Below are 15397 nucleotides of genomic sequence, written 5' to 3'. Positions count from 1 at the left end.
TGCTTAAAAGTTATCTGTACATTTGCTGTGGACTGTTTAAGGCACGCATAATTGTTACACTGGTCACTTGAGTGATATGCAATCCAGGGCTGGACAAATCCCAGGTTGCCATCGTGCCTAAAAAATTGGTATTAGCACCTAAAATTTTCTTTGTGTAGTTACTGAATTGCAGGCTGAATGTTCTCTGAGTGGGATTCACTGTATTTAGTGATGACGGTCGATATTTCAGAGACTTGTTATGATTATGAGAAATATAGAGTAAGAATGACTCCCAGCTGGATTTCTTTGAAGTTAAAATAAGCAAACTGTCCAAAATAATCTCTTCCCCCCCCACTTTTACCGAGACTTAAGCCCTCTTTACATGGTGATACCCAAATTGATTTTGCGTAGCCTGGATAACAAGAGAATGGTCAACAGATTGAATTTCGGGACAAAATCATTTGTCCGTAAAGACAGCTAACCATTTATCAGGGGTTTAAAAGGCATAAATTTATTATACAAGGGGAAATTATTATTTGGCCATTAAAGAGAGACCACTGTGGTGGTCGAGTGGTTATAGTGATGGACTGGGTCCTTGCGATGAAAGTCCAGGGCTCTCATTGCGAGGGCCCAGGTTGCCACAGTGTTGTTTGGCTGAAGTTGGTTTTCTGTGGTTCCCAACTTTGAGGTAAAAATGCAAGCCGATCTCCTCCGTTAAAAAATCTCTCCATCAAAGCAACACGCCTACAACAGTATACTATTTAATCATTACACTTCATGCATAGTTAGAAAAATTGATGGCAGAGGCAGCACTACGCATAACAAACATTACACATAAAACAAGCTTCACAGCATGGACACACGCATTTCAACATGTACCAATTGGTTAGAAGTTCCACAATGGACAAGGTGCATGTGTGGATTAGTGGTAGTGGTCATTAAAGAGGGGTGTCCGTTAAGAGGGGTTTTTAATGTGTATGTATATATAAAAACATGAGGAGACATGCAGACTTTAAAACTGTGAACAATCAACTAAAAACGGCTAATTACATATATGCGAAGCATGAAAGAAGGTTCACCATCTGTAACATATCTACGTTACGGCCTGGCAGAAAAGCGGTTTTTAGTTTTAATCTAGTTTTGTTTATTGAACATTTAACTTCTAAAAAATAATTATACAATATTTTTGTTTCCTCATTAATACAAAAGACATACTGTGCGAGTATGTTTTTTGTTTTCCCAAATAAGTTTTCGGCAGACAACAATGAGGAATAACACTGAATTTTTTTTATCTGAATATTTATTACATTAAATTTATTTTAATTACAGTAACAGTCGATTGATAATTTCCGGAAATGATAATCATGATACAAAAAATGTTTACATTAGTAAGATTTAAGTAAAATATCAGTCACATTACTGAAATCGGTTTCACCAATGTGGTGATCGGAAAAATATCAGCATGACTAGAAAGTCTGTTACATCCACACAAAATTGTCACCATTCTCGACACCTTTCCAGAGACACCTAAAATTCACACAGATCTACATTATAGGAATCTGATTAGTGCAAGTATGGTTTCAAGCGGTCATCACATCTCGTCATAGGCACGACAGTCTTCATTCCTGAAGAGATTGGTAAAATGGCAATGAAATACAACACTGACATGATAATCACTGCAGAACCGGGGAGACAGTGGTTGAAAGGTGGCCACAACATCACTGTTCATCCTTCAGGATAAAATATCATGATAAATGCGGCGATGCACAGTGCACTTTTATTGTGATTTAATTCCCACTGCGAAAACAAAGAAATGAGGGTGAGAAGATAAATGGTAAATTATAGGAAACTTCCCCAACCATGCATGGTCACCGTATCCAATCAGATTCAAGAAATAACTCCTAAGTTTGCACAACACATAACACAGTTGAACAATCTTATCTCAAATCTGGCAACAGCATGAGAACCAGCTGTGATTGCAGAAACATGATTGAGATCGATCTCAAAAAAAGCAAAAAGGTAAGTATTCAATAAATTTAACTAGTTTGAAACTAAAAATGGCTACTCTGTCAGTAACATAGATATGTTACACATCTACATGTGAAATGATACATTGAAAATGTTAAGAAATACTTCCGAATTTTGTAATTGGCAACTTTTTGGCTGTAATTAGCAACTTAACATGCCTTTGACAATTTTTTTGGCTATAAATGGTAACTTTACTTGGATGCTGACAATTTTTTTTGTGGTAATTGGCAATATCTTGTATGTATCCCTCATTTTTATGAATGAAATATGGTCAGTCTAGGCTTTTATAGTGACATGCATATCAATACTTTTCTAGAGAAACACCTATCTCAAGCCAGACAAAACTTCTTGGCGGCTGCAGGTTGTGCACCCCCATACCCTATTGTTTAGCAATCACTTCCTGAAATGATTCATTGGCGAAAACATGGTCAGCTATTGAGAGTGGGTGGGGAAATCACACCTAAGCATTATTTTTCTTTCATGCTGTGTTTTGAATCATCATCATGCTAGACTACGTTATATGACCACAGAAGAGAATATAACTACAGGAGATCTCTTATCATGATTGGCTCAATTTTGCCATTGCTCATATCAATGCTGACAACATCAAATTCAACCATTTGACTTGCTTCAATTGAACTGAACATTCTACTCCAAGCTCGGATCCTGGTAGGGGTGATGACTCCTTCCAAGAGTCAAATAATATGGCATAGCTGCCAAGTCTCCCGGATTTTTCTGGAAGGCTCCAGAATTTCTACTTCATCTCCCAGACCCCTGAAAAGTTCCAGAAAAGATCACTGGAAAAATTCTGGATATTTTGCCAGTGATGGTAAAAAAAATCTCTACTTTTGGGGAAAAAATTTATTCCCCAAAGAAGTTACTTGTGCGGGGAAAAAATGACAGTTGCTTTCGTTTTTAATCCCTGAAATGGCATCACAAGCATGACGTAAATCGTTGCAGCCGGTGGGTTAAATCACAAAAATATTTTTGAAGGGGGGAGGGAGAGGAGGAGACAAAATTTTTCCAACCGCCATCATCAATTCAGCCTTTTGACATCCAAAATCAACAAGATAACTTTTATCTGCTTTGACCATATACAAAGGCCGCTACTGGACACTTTGTCAGCCAGGGCAAGTACCCATTTTGACACCCTTGTATGATGCAGAAGGAGCAGTTAAAGGAGATTAACACTAGAAAGACAGGTGGGGGGTCTTTGTGACCCTACACGCTGTTTAAGCTTACATATCTCTGCTAAGAATAAACCGAACCACCTGGAATTTCTTGACTTTCCTGAATTAGCATGTTCTTATTGTATGCCAAAGCCTTTTTCGTTATCTTTTTTAACAACGAAGATACGAGCGGATATACCTAGTAAGACGGAAGGGGGTCATTGTGACCCTTCCTTATATCCTATCACTTTATGCAGTAAATACTACTGTCATCATCACAGCTAAGTAGGATATAATCTTTCTGAAAGTTTTTTTCCATTTGACTTCCCGTGCAACCTTCATTTCCCCATCATTCTTATCTACAAGTGTCCGTCAGCAGGTGTGTAATTTTTGGTTTTTGTTAAGCATTCTTTCATATTATCTGATAAATTGTTTGTCCTGGAACGTGGAAAATTTGAGTGTATGTGATCATTTCAAACAGTTTAGAAATGGTGAGGAAACTTATATTTACTTTAGGAGAAATACTCCTGGAGTTGCAAAGATTATACATGAGAGAAACTGGACGCAGTGATGATGAAAGTGCAGAAGAGCATGAGATCTACCCTATGCCGAACTGTGGAGAAGCAAGTAGCCATTCTCATGATGAAGATTTAAATTAAAAAACATCTATTTCTCCAATGGTGCATCAGTTGGTATGAAATAGAATGCTATTGAGAAACAAGAAACGTGAAATTGTGAGAAAATAAACCTTGTTGATGCCACAGAAACAATGTAAGAGTCAAATGATTTCTATCTTATTGCCCAGTAGTACTCTATCTATCGCTGGTGAAAAACCAAACTTGAAAACTATTATTCAAAATGTGATAATTTGCAAAACACCTATTGATTGAGACAAAAAACGACAAATGGCAAGTAAGAAGGAACCGCAAAGGCAATAAAACACTTCAATCTTGTATGCAATGCAAAAAACCAGTGTGCAGCAAATGTGCATCAAGAGAGACGATTTGTACAGAATTCTTTGAGTGCTTGATTAAAACAAAATATATCAACAGGTCAGTGGTTTCACCTCGTTGGGCATTTTGCCTGTTGTGGCGTTGTATTTGTATTTATCTGTTATAACTATGTTTCAAAAATGATGTACCATGATTTAAAACTATGGCAGGTCATTTTGACCCCATCCTGACTTTCTAGGTATACTCCAGTGATCTGTCTTTCTAATGTTAATTCGGCGCTTCTTCTAGCCCAGCTCCTAGGGTACAAGACTCGCCTGCTCCTCTCTAGTTGCTACCCTGACTATTTGTTCCGTTGAGTCTGTGTCTCTTTGGGGCCTGATGTGGATTTTTTCTGAGGAGATTTGATTTGTGAGTAGAAATGACAGGTTATTGTCGATCTTGTAAAATCTGTGATGGTCCATTGCATCTACATAATAAGTCACTTCTTCAACACCGGATCTGCCCTTCCTCTGCTCAATTCGAAGCTAAAGTTATCTGCATCAGCTTCACCTGCAGATGCCCGCCTTCACTCTGGGCAGATCCAGTGGGAGAAATAGGAATGATTGCCCCTCCCAAGAGCAGAATAATATGGGAAAATTTATGTCCTGTAAAATATTTGATTCAAAGAATTTGCACAATTCGTCCCTCCCGACACATTGTTCTGGATCCGTGCATCATGATTTTATCTTGGAGGTATGATGTGTCAGTATATTACTGCCAGCGCCCGAGTGGCATGGTGGTAAGATACCCTTCTACCATTGCAAAGGTTGCCGCTGTGTCCCCAGTTCGAACCAGGAGAAGAGTATAGATAACAAGATATCTTTCCTGATGAGCTTGCAGCCACTACTGATAGATGCATCTTTGTTTCCAACCTAACTCATTAACAGCAGTAAATTGCACTATAGGGATATGGCTAGAGTTGGTGTGTGGTGAAGTAATATATTTCCTTATATATAACATAACATAATTTATTTGTTTCCAGTCAATTACGATAATACTAAACAAATTAGAATTTACAATTAAATTACATATATTACAATATTTGAAAAAAAAATGCAGAGAAAGAAAAAAGTTTGAATGAATACGGCCGAACAGTTAATTCATAATGTGATGAAGAAAGCTGGGACAGGGAAGCGAGCAGTAGCTAAAAGCTAGTAAAATGCTCTCGACCCTATGCCATCTCTGTTCTTGTGATATACGTATATCTTGTTTCTTTAGACCTGAAAGAAAGATAAAAAGAACAAAGTATATCGGCCCAACAGGTGTAAATATATTTATTAATTAAATTAGGAAGTGAATTATGGTAACCAAAAACTGATATAAGATAATTTTGTGCTATGGTTTTTTTTTCACTTTAATTCAATGGCAAATTTTTAATAATATAGAAGGGAGAGGAAAAAGCTAGACAAAAATAAAAATTAAAATAAATAGAATATACACTTGATGTTAACTATCCACATAACCAAATCAAATTATTGTTAACACTTAAATTTACCTGTCGAATTATTTATTTGATATAGAAAATTTTATATCAGGTTAAATTAAATTTTTTATTGCATAATATTTGTTTAAATTTCATTTATTGTCTTCCCATTCATTAATTTGTTAATGTGACATTACTATTGCAGTACTTAACTAACCACAGTTAATGTAATGAAACAGAAGGAAAGTTGCTTTTGCCAAGTATTGGAGGGAAAAAAACCAGAATGTATATATAAAGAGAGAAACATTTACAAAGATAGGATTTAAAGAAAATAGTTTTTGGAGAGTGGAGGGGGCTGAAGGAAAAGAAAACCTCTTATCACAACAGTGATAACAAGTGAATTTGTACATATGTACAGACGAGCACGTGCACACTGTTCATTCAAAGGGATTTTCAACCAGAAGATGGTTAAATACCATCATTTTGAACAATGCTAAGGATTTATTTCGAACACTCAATGGCAGAGAATTCCAAATGTGAATACCCCGGAAGAAAACCGTATTGTTGAAATTAGTTCTCGCCGTAGGGGTCGGGATACAATTTCTAGAAGGGAATCTTGTTGGATATCCGTGTGCAGGGATAGGAAAAGAGGGAATATGTATTAGTTTATGTAGTGATTCATACATTATAATAGCTAATCGATATTTTATCAAACTATCTAACGGAAGAATTCGCCATAGTTTAAAAAGTGGAGCTGTGTGCTCATTAAATGAGGCAAAGCTCATTACCCTCAATATTTTCTTTTGAGCAATTATCAGGGGTTGTAGAGATGTTTGAGTGGCAGATGACCATACTTCCAGGCAATAAGTTAATTTAGAGAAAAAAAGTGAAAAATATAACATGCGCATTACATAAGAGGGTACGAAATACCTTGCTTTCAAAAATATGTATATATAGGAGTTTAACGATTTGCTGACTTCTAGAATATGGTTAGACCATGAAAGATGCTCATCAGTTAAAACTCCGAGGTATTTAACCGAATCGACAAGCTTTAACTCATCCTGTTTGAATTTTATTGGCAATGGCACAGTGTCCAACGGCTTTTGCCAAGGTCTGAAAAGTATCCAAACTGATTTAGAAGTATTGAGTTGTAGCTTATTCACTGATAGCCAAGTGCTTAATAAGTTCATATCATAGTTGATTTCATCTATGATTTGAGGAATCTGTTTTCCTGAATTTAAAAGGGCCGTGTCATCTGCATACATAAACACTTCGCAATTTCTGAATATTTTATAGCTGTATCATTGACATAGACCAGAAATAAAAGTGATCCAAGGCAAGAACCCTGAGGTACACCGCATGTGACGTTGTTGACACTAGAGTTGTACGCTCCGATATTTACAAATTGTGTAGCAAAATAATACTTGGCCCAACTGACCAAGCATCTAGTTGCGGCCCTGTGTGCAATCATAGCCCAACCCTGATGATGCTTTACTTGTTTTGGCATTGCTGTGTAAAAGTAGTGATAATATTTCCATATCACATTGTAATTTGACAGTTTTAAGCTGTAATGCCCGCCAAATGAGGTTTTGAAAACGTACCAGATTTTATTAATGGATTCCTTGTTGTCCCACTTTTTAATAGCAAAGTCCGGGATTTGTCTTGGCTTCGCAGATGCTTAATCTACTTTACCACACACCAACTTCAGTCATATGATAAGGCAATTTCCAACTAGTGGAGTTGGGTGGGAAATGAAGATGCCATCTATCGGTAGTCACCCCAGACTCAATAGGTAAAGAACTTTATCTGATCTTTTAGCTGGATTCGAACCCATGGAATTTGACTGTAACCTTCATAGTGGAAGACAAGCATATTACCACTGCGCCACAACAGCAGATAACTTGGCAACCCCACCCATATCTTGGACAACTCCACCAAAAGAGATACTTGCCTCACGCAAGCTGGTTTTTCAGACTTAATTATGGCATATTACAAATCAAATAATTTAATAGTTATCACGAGAGAAAAAAACCATATGATTCCAGATTCAAACCTGTTGGTGATATCGACTACTTGACCCGATTTGATGCTATTTTCCAGGATTAAAGCAAGACAGACCACAACAAGGTATACCATGTATTGAAAATTGACTGGAATACATTGGTTCTCAAACTGTGTGCCCCTAACCTTTGTGCGACCCTCGCATATGCATTGATTAGGGAAAGGGATACCACGGGTAAAAAAAGTGAGATTCACTGCACTATTGTTTGAAAAAAATTCAAGGAAAGAAACTGAAGTCATTCAGAACAGTATCAATGGTTATTTACTATTATTATTACATTAATATTGATGTACTATATGGGGTCGTGGTTCATCCTTGAGTATTCACGCTCTGTTGTTTGCTTCTGTAAATTTTTCTTTCGTAGAACCCAATGGTCTACCCGGTTTCTGTGTAGATTTTGCTCGATCATCATTGGAATCGATTGTGTGCTCATTATTTTCATAAATCAAACTATGTCCCACACAAGTGACTGTTCAATTTTGTGATCCAAAAGTTTACTTCTCATGATAGATTCATTGAATTTAACAGATCCTGATTCCACAACTTATTTTCTTGTCAATATCATAAACACGATATCAGTTTCTTTCTCTGGAATATCCTAACATAATTCCCACAATGTATAATGTTTTGTATGTACCAAATCTTAGATATAATCATCATTAGATTTATCACTTCCAACTCTTATGAAGAGGGGTTACAACATTCGTTCAGGATGCAATGAAATGCATATTTGTAAAAACGGCAAAACCATATTAACTGTTCAAATTAATCACAAATACTAAATTGTCAAATTTAGTGCAGGTAAATGAAGCACTGCCAGATTTAAGTTTGAGCGAACTATGGCATAAAAGGCTATCACATTTAAATTCTGAGTATGTGAATCAGATGATTGAAAATAATTTAGTTAAAGGTCTAAATATTAGTGTTAGCAATAATTTGCAATGTGACAGAAGCTATTACGTGCAGCAATTATGTGACGAATTTTACACAGCGCAAAGGGAAAACGGTGTATGAAATTTTCTTCGGTGTAAAACCGGATGTTAGTCATCGTGTTTTTGGATGCATCACATAGTTCCACTCCCCGAAAATGTTCCGTGCAGAGCTAGATCCATCAGGCAGCCGTAGAATTATGTTAGGATATTCCAGAGAAAGAAACGGATATCGTGTTTATGATAACGACTTAGATTGAGCCACAGAGATATTGATCGCATATGTTACATTAGGGGTCATTTAAGTATTACATCAGCATCGAGGCGGGAAAGGGGGATTGAATTTACTGACAAGAGGGGGGGGGGGGGGTTTGAAGGTTGCTTACGTCATCAACCACTCCTTTTTGAAGATATGAAATATTCTGAGCTGCTGACAAAATTTTGCTGACAAGGGGGGGGGGGGGGAGAGGGGATCACAAATGACTGAAAATCTGCTTACGTAATACTGGAATAGCCCCTTATCAATCACACAGGTGTCGAACCATGGAGATTTTGAACCACGAAGATCAAGCACCACAAAGATTATGCATGCACTTGTGCGCTTTTAATACCACTATAATGGAGTGCGCATGGGTTTTTTCCCTGCAACAAAATTATACATGAGTTCAAAGTTATGGCACCACTTCTTTACATAACTAATTACAACAGCTGCTGCTTCGACTCCAGTGATGTTTAGGTCGATGGCCCCCTTGTCCTACATCAAGATCAAACGATGATGTGATTGCATCCATGATGTGGCAGACTCTATAGCACTCCATCTGCATGTTCCCACTAAGGCTTAAGATGGCTGGATAGATGTACTCAATATTTTGAAGAGGTGGCTCTACAGCTGCAACACCTTGTGGAGAGGTTGCTTCATAACCTTCAGGAGGCATATCTTTGGCGCTGTCCGGAAAGGAATCCTCGGCACTGTCCTCTGGAGAGGAATCCTTGCCACTGTCATCCGGAGGGGTGTTCTTGGCACACTCATCCGGAGGGATATTCTTGGCACACTCATCCGGAGGGGTATTCTTGGCACTGTTCTCACTTCCCAGACTGCTGGGTAACAAAATTTTCTTTGTGGCTATGGTGCCACCTCCATCTTGTAAGATGTGGTGGTGGTCATCTCCATGTTCTTCGCTGGATGAGGAACTGGTTTCTTCACTGGACAATGAACCTCTTTCTTCTTCGCTGGACAACAAACCAGTTTCTTCCGTTGCATCATTGTAGTCCTTGAACCAAGCATCTGCCAGATTCAAGATTGCTTGGGTTGCATTCAATCCTGTGGGTTTAATCACAACTTCTTCATCCTCCTCATCCATTAAGCTTGCTGGCATACTTGGCGCGGATGAATCGCTCGATGAACTAGCCCCTTCATTTTCGACAGCTTCAAAAGTCACGCGGTTTGCGAATAATACTCATCAGATGCTGTACACCGTACAGATGTCGGAATTTGGTTCTCTTCGGTTTTGGACCGAAGCTGACTTCTTTTGGTCTATCCATGTGGAAGAACGAAATAATATGCTGTTCTCGACCCTTTTCAGTAACCACAACACACAGACGATGATGATGATCGGTGAAGGAAAGTGATTTCTTTTATTCTTTACTTTTCTCTAGCCCAGCAGTTCCCAACTTTTTGTTTTTTGAATGAGGCTTTTCGAATAGACGTCATAATTAGGCTGACCATATTTCCTCGAGAGAAATACGGGACATTAGGATTCCAAATACGGGAAAATACGGGACATCGCCAATTATCGCCAAAAACGATGCCAAAACCAAACAAAGTTGCCAAATATTGTTGAAATTACGGGAAAATCACAATGGCGGGAAATGTTGCATTACTGCAAATTGCAGTGGATCAAAATGTATTCCACGAAAAAAAAAAACGTTTACCAAGGCGAATGTGGGAGATTATTCCCATATATAGTTGTAACTATCATAAAATAATTTGTGAGTTGAAAAATAATTTCAATCTTCGACTGACTTTTCGCGACTGACAATCGCGAGACTTTTTAATGCGAGCCGATCTCCCCGTTAAAAAGTCTCGCCACGGAGAGCAACAGTCCTACAACGATAAATCATTCAATCATAACACTTCACTCATAGTTAGTAAAACTGGGGGCAGATGACAGCACTACACATAACAAGCATTACACAGAAACAAACTTTACGTCAGGTTGCACTACACGTACATTCCCGCATGTACCGATTCGTTGGGGGTTCCGCGGGGGGGGGGATGCATGTGGGGTGTAGCAGTAGTAGGTAGGGGCTAGGGGATCCATGATGTTCTTAAGGCAGCCACCTCGTTGGGCAATTTGCCTGTTGTGGCGTTGTATTTGTATTTGTATTTGTAAAGAATAAAAATTCAAGTAGGCGTCGTGTGAAATACGGGAAAAACCGGGACACTTTTGCCAAAAAGTCGGGACGGCCAAAAAAAGAGAAAATACCGGGACTGTCCCGGGAAATACGGGACGTATGGTCACCCTATTTATTCATCAAAGTTTTACCTTTCAAATTTAATGTTTTTATTTTTTTCGAGCGCACACGGATCCCGTGCACCGCTCTAGCCCATTTGAGTTGGATGAAAAAAATATTTTGTTAGGCCGGGATTACATTATAAAATTTTGATAAAAGGTCTTTTGCAAAACTTGAAAATGCAACCATTGAGCGTACCGGTTACACGCAAGCGAATGTAAACCACCAATTATTGCTTGCTTTTTTTTTGAAGTTTTGTAAAAGATGTTTCATCAAAATTTTATAGTGTAATATCGGCATTATACCGGAATTACACTGTAAAAGTTTAGTAAAAGTGCTTTTATAAAACTTGAAAAACACAACCAATAAGCTGATCGATTACATTCGAGCAAATGCAACTGATCAGTTTATTGATTGTGTTTTTCATGTTTTATAAAGGCACTTTTACCAAACTTTTATAGTGTAATCCCGGCCTTATCAATATATAGTGAAACTATATTATAACCAGGGTGGCAGGTTCAACATTTCCCGAAAAAAAAATTCTCTGAGTAATATGACCATATGTCCCATATTTGCCGGGACAGTCCCAGTTTTTCACAAATCGCAGAAATTTCAGTCGCAGAAATAGTACTTTTGATCCAGGCTTTCACTCATACGCAATATGGGAGGGGCTACTTTTTCCCGGGTTTAAACTGTGCCTCCAGCTGTTAATTATCGCCAAACACCAGGGTTCATTAGCGATTTCGCTTTTATTTTGTCATGACTGCGCACGCGATAATATTACCATGATATATAATTTAATAGTAATATAATACCAGACAATGATCACAATAATGATAATATATAATATGATAATATAATACCGCAACTAAAAAAAAAAAAGTTCCTGATCACATTTTATTAGTAAATACACCCGTAGGCCGAACTCTGTTAGGCGTGGACCTAGGGCCCGTAAACGGCGTCGCCACTCGGCCCCCTTGCTACGAAGAGACGTTGCTTCGCTCCTCGGGCCGATAAAGGGGGCCCCCGGACCTGAAAATATCGACTGTTTTCACCACAGCCAGAAACATGGCAAAACTGATAAGTTCAAAGAGGATACGTTAATGTAGAATTAAGTGAATCTATTGTTAAACGTCGCCAAAAAATATGTGGGTGGCAACCAACAGTCGTCAGAAAAACGCACGTGGTTATGAAAGCAATGTACTAAATAGTGCGCATGCGCAGCATTGCTGATAAAAAAATAGTAGGATCTCGGACTATGTTCTATACAGTTTCTTTGTCTGTCCCGACCACTGAGCTGTAAGGAAAGTGGAGTGAGGACTACGCGACCGCGTCACACCCTTTTGGAGCGAGATAGGCAAAACATTTCCTGACCGTGTTAATGCAATGGGACAATTCCAAATACAAGACCTGTAAATTACTTTTTTTCACTTTTCGGCCAATAATTATGCATTCTTTATCTTAAATTTTTTTTTTATAAAAATGAATACTCACTTTCGTACAAGAAAAATACCATTTTTTCAAAAACTTAAGAACTATTTTTTTTTATAAAAAACATATCTAATATTTAGCATTTTATTGCAAGCTTCCACTTCGAAAGTTCGTAGCAGTGAATATTTCCGCGAATTAACTGCTGAAAAAACAACTTTCAATTCAAGAAATGAGATGAAAATTAGAGAGAAAAAAAAGAGTTAGAGATTTTTTAATATTTTTTTTTTCAAACATTATATATACAACATTGTACACATACAAGTTTTTAAATAAACAATTTACAAACAGGTCGACAGAGCATAATTTGGAATATTAAAATCGCAATTCACAAGAGCACTTATGTTTGCTATGAAATGATTTACAATGCAAAACTGGAACAGCATCATCCTTCAAATAGCATTGAGGACTTGTAGATGTCAGCTGTGAAATGCTCAGCACAAAGAGAACAAATGCTTTAGATGCCAAGACTTTCTTTTCACAGCTTCCACGAATTGTTTAAGATCTTCTGGGTTTCGAAGAGACCTTTATTTAAAAAAAAAAGGTGTATTCACTAACCAGACTTCAAGAAAGCAATAGAAGCAATCAATCATTGTTCGTAATAGTAGCTTAACAATGTGATAATTGTTTGATAATTATAATATATTGGTAATGTAATTAGATATTATAAACATAATTATAACACTTTGATCATTATGATACATTTGATTTTGCATATTTCGCTTTTAATATTTAACAGAAATTTTTAATATTTAATATCAAACAGAAATTGAATGTGAAATGAGAACTATACATGTGTATTTAATTTTACAATTGTAGTATAAAAATCAATGCATCATTTAATATAAAACTACGTGTACTTACCTATGACAAACCGAAGTTTATTTCCATCTTCTTTCAATTTTTCCCACAGGTTGGTGCAATTATAGGCAGAACACGATGTCACCATTTGTGTACGTGCAGATGAACAACTATACTAATGAAATAATATGAAAACAACTGAAAAAAATACTGAAGATGGAAGTTTCCCCGATTGTTTACATGCTGAAATAAGCAATGTTTTGCCTATTTTTTTGCTCCGTCACGCCCACTTTTGTATTCCTCTGCGTCGGCTCGCGCACCTGTGTGTTATTTTATAGGGAGTCTTCACTCCAGTTTACTTATAGCTGAGTGGTCCCGACTAAATATTTTGTAAAAATGTGTCGGCTTTTCGCATATTTTCAACGAAGCCAACTTGACTTTTATTCTTCAAATCAACGATTAAAATTATCTTCCCAACTCAGAAATTACATTATGGTAATTTACGATTACAAATAAGAATATTTGTCATATTTTTTCTTTAATTCACTGCAATTTGAAGTGGCGCTTCATTTCCTTTGATTGGCAACTTTTCTCTGAATTTAGCCCGAGCTGGCAACTTTGCTTGCTTCTAGCATCATTTTTGAAGATAATTAGCGATATCCCGTATTTCGAAGCCCAATTTAACGTATTTAATTTTTTGATATTTTAATTTTTATATTATATTGATTTTTTTGAATATTTTTTCTAGCAAATTTTATCAGCATATCTATGAGGCTTTTCACATAGACCATAATCATTATCAGCATCACTTTGAGGGACAAGCATGAGGTGACACCCTCAGAAATAACGTTAAAATTGCCGATTTTACAGTATAAATGCGGAAATTTAATGCTGTTTCTGCCGCAACAATTTTAGAAATTGAATCGAACTCTTCACTTATAGATATGAAGCTAAGAAAATTAAATATTAAATGATTTACCTTTGAATTGGATATTTATGCAATAACATTGATTTAAACTTTTTATTTGTGTCTTAAGTATGAAAATAAAATCTAACGTGTGTCTCCATATAACCTTTTAATATTCAACTGCATCAAATCATATAGTTTATGTGTGTCAGGAAAGTTTCTGACAAGGTCGAACCGGGCATTGAACCAACATCTTTATAAGGCCTCCGCTCGAAGCTTTTGCGACACTAAAGAAGGCCATCTCACCTATAGCCATTGGATATAGCAGTCCGACACATCCGCCATCCTTACCCTTTTTTGTGGTATATCCAATGGCTATAGGCAACACGTTCTATAGCAGAAAGCCTCCGCACGAAGCTCGTGATGTCACTGAAGTCGTCCATTTCACCTATAGTCATTGGATATACTGCAAAAAAAAAAAATTTCGCATACACCTGCCCAATGGCTACGGGTGAAGTGGACGACTTTAGTGACGTCACGAGCTTCGTGCGAGGACCGCCTTCTATAAGTGGTGGTAATCGAATTCGCGACAGCTCTAAACATCCTTTGGTAATGACAAGTTTGAGAACCGCTGGAATACGGTGACAAGCTTGCGAACTAGGCCAACCATAGAGCAAATAACGCGTATAATGTCTGACTTCGAAATACGTGAATAGGAATATGTGAAATCCATCCTCCGAAAGGGCCTTGGTTGGTCCATGCCCCCTCCCACATCCTGCAGCAGGGCCCGTAAGTTGAGATTCTCGGCGCGCACAGGCCAGTTTTTTGCGCGAGCCTTTGTATTGTGTGAAAAAATAAATCAAGAATTATCTCGGGGCCCCGAGCTGGAGCCCTGTCAGCCCCTACTGTGCTTTCCTGCGCGAGTGTATGGATCATTGACTGTCGGAATTGGAAAATCGGCCTTGCAGTATGTGTCCCCCCTCACGATGGTTTCCTTGATTTTTTTCATTTTACCCTCGTCGATATGTTTTGTCTGTGGTCGGTGATGCAATCAGTGAAGAAATTGGCTTATTCGTGCACATTCTATTGAGACGGCATTTTCTTC

At 37.6% G+C, this 15397-nt stretch overlaps 1 long non-coding RNA gene across 9 annotated transcripts in view; it reads left to right on the top strand.

The window, feature by feature from the left end:
• Positions 1 to 14494, top strand: part of LOC149079867 (uncharacterized) — a 29301-nt gene extending 14807 nt beyond the window's left edge. For 7 of the 9 annotated variants that reach the window (XR_016193691.1, XR_016193688.1, XR_016193696.1 and 4 more), the window contains exon 6: positions 13498 to 14494. This is a non-coding gene — a long non-coding RNA (uncharacterized LOC149079867). Of the gene's footprint in view, positions 1 to 3692; positions 4229 to 13497 lie in introns of all 9 variants that reach the window. The other 2 variants (XR_016193695.1, XR_016193693.1) reach the window with 1 other exon arrangement.
• The last annotated feature ends 903 nt before the right edge of the window (positions 14495 to 15397 follow it).

The sequence above is a fragment of the Pholcus phalangioides genome, unplaced genomic scaffold, assembly GCF_987345545.1.
Source record: "Pholcus phalangioides strain wild (caught in Gottingen) unplaced genomic scaffold, Ppha-v1.0 ptg000012l_1, whole genome shotgun sequence".
In the NCBI taxonomy this organism is placed as follows: domain Eukaryota; kingdom Metazoa; phylum Arthropoda; class Arachnida; order Araneae; family Pholcidae; genus Pholcus; species Pholcus phalangioides.
This window is presented reverse-complemented; position numbering and strand designations above follow the sequence as displayed.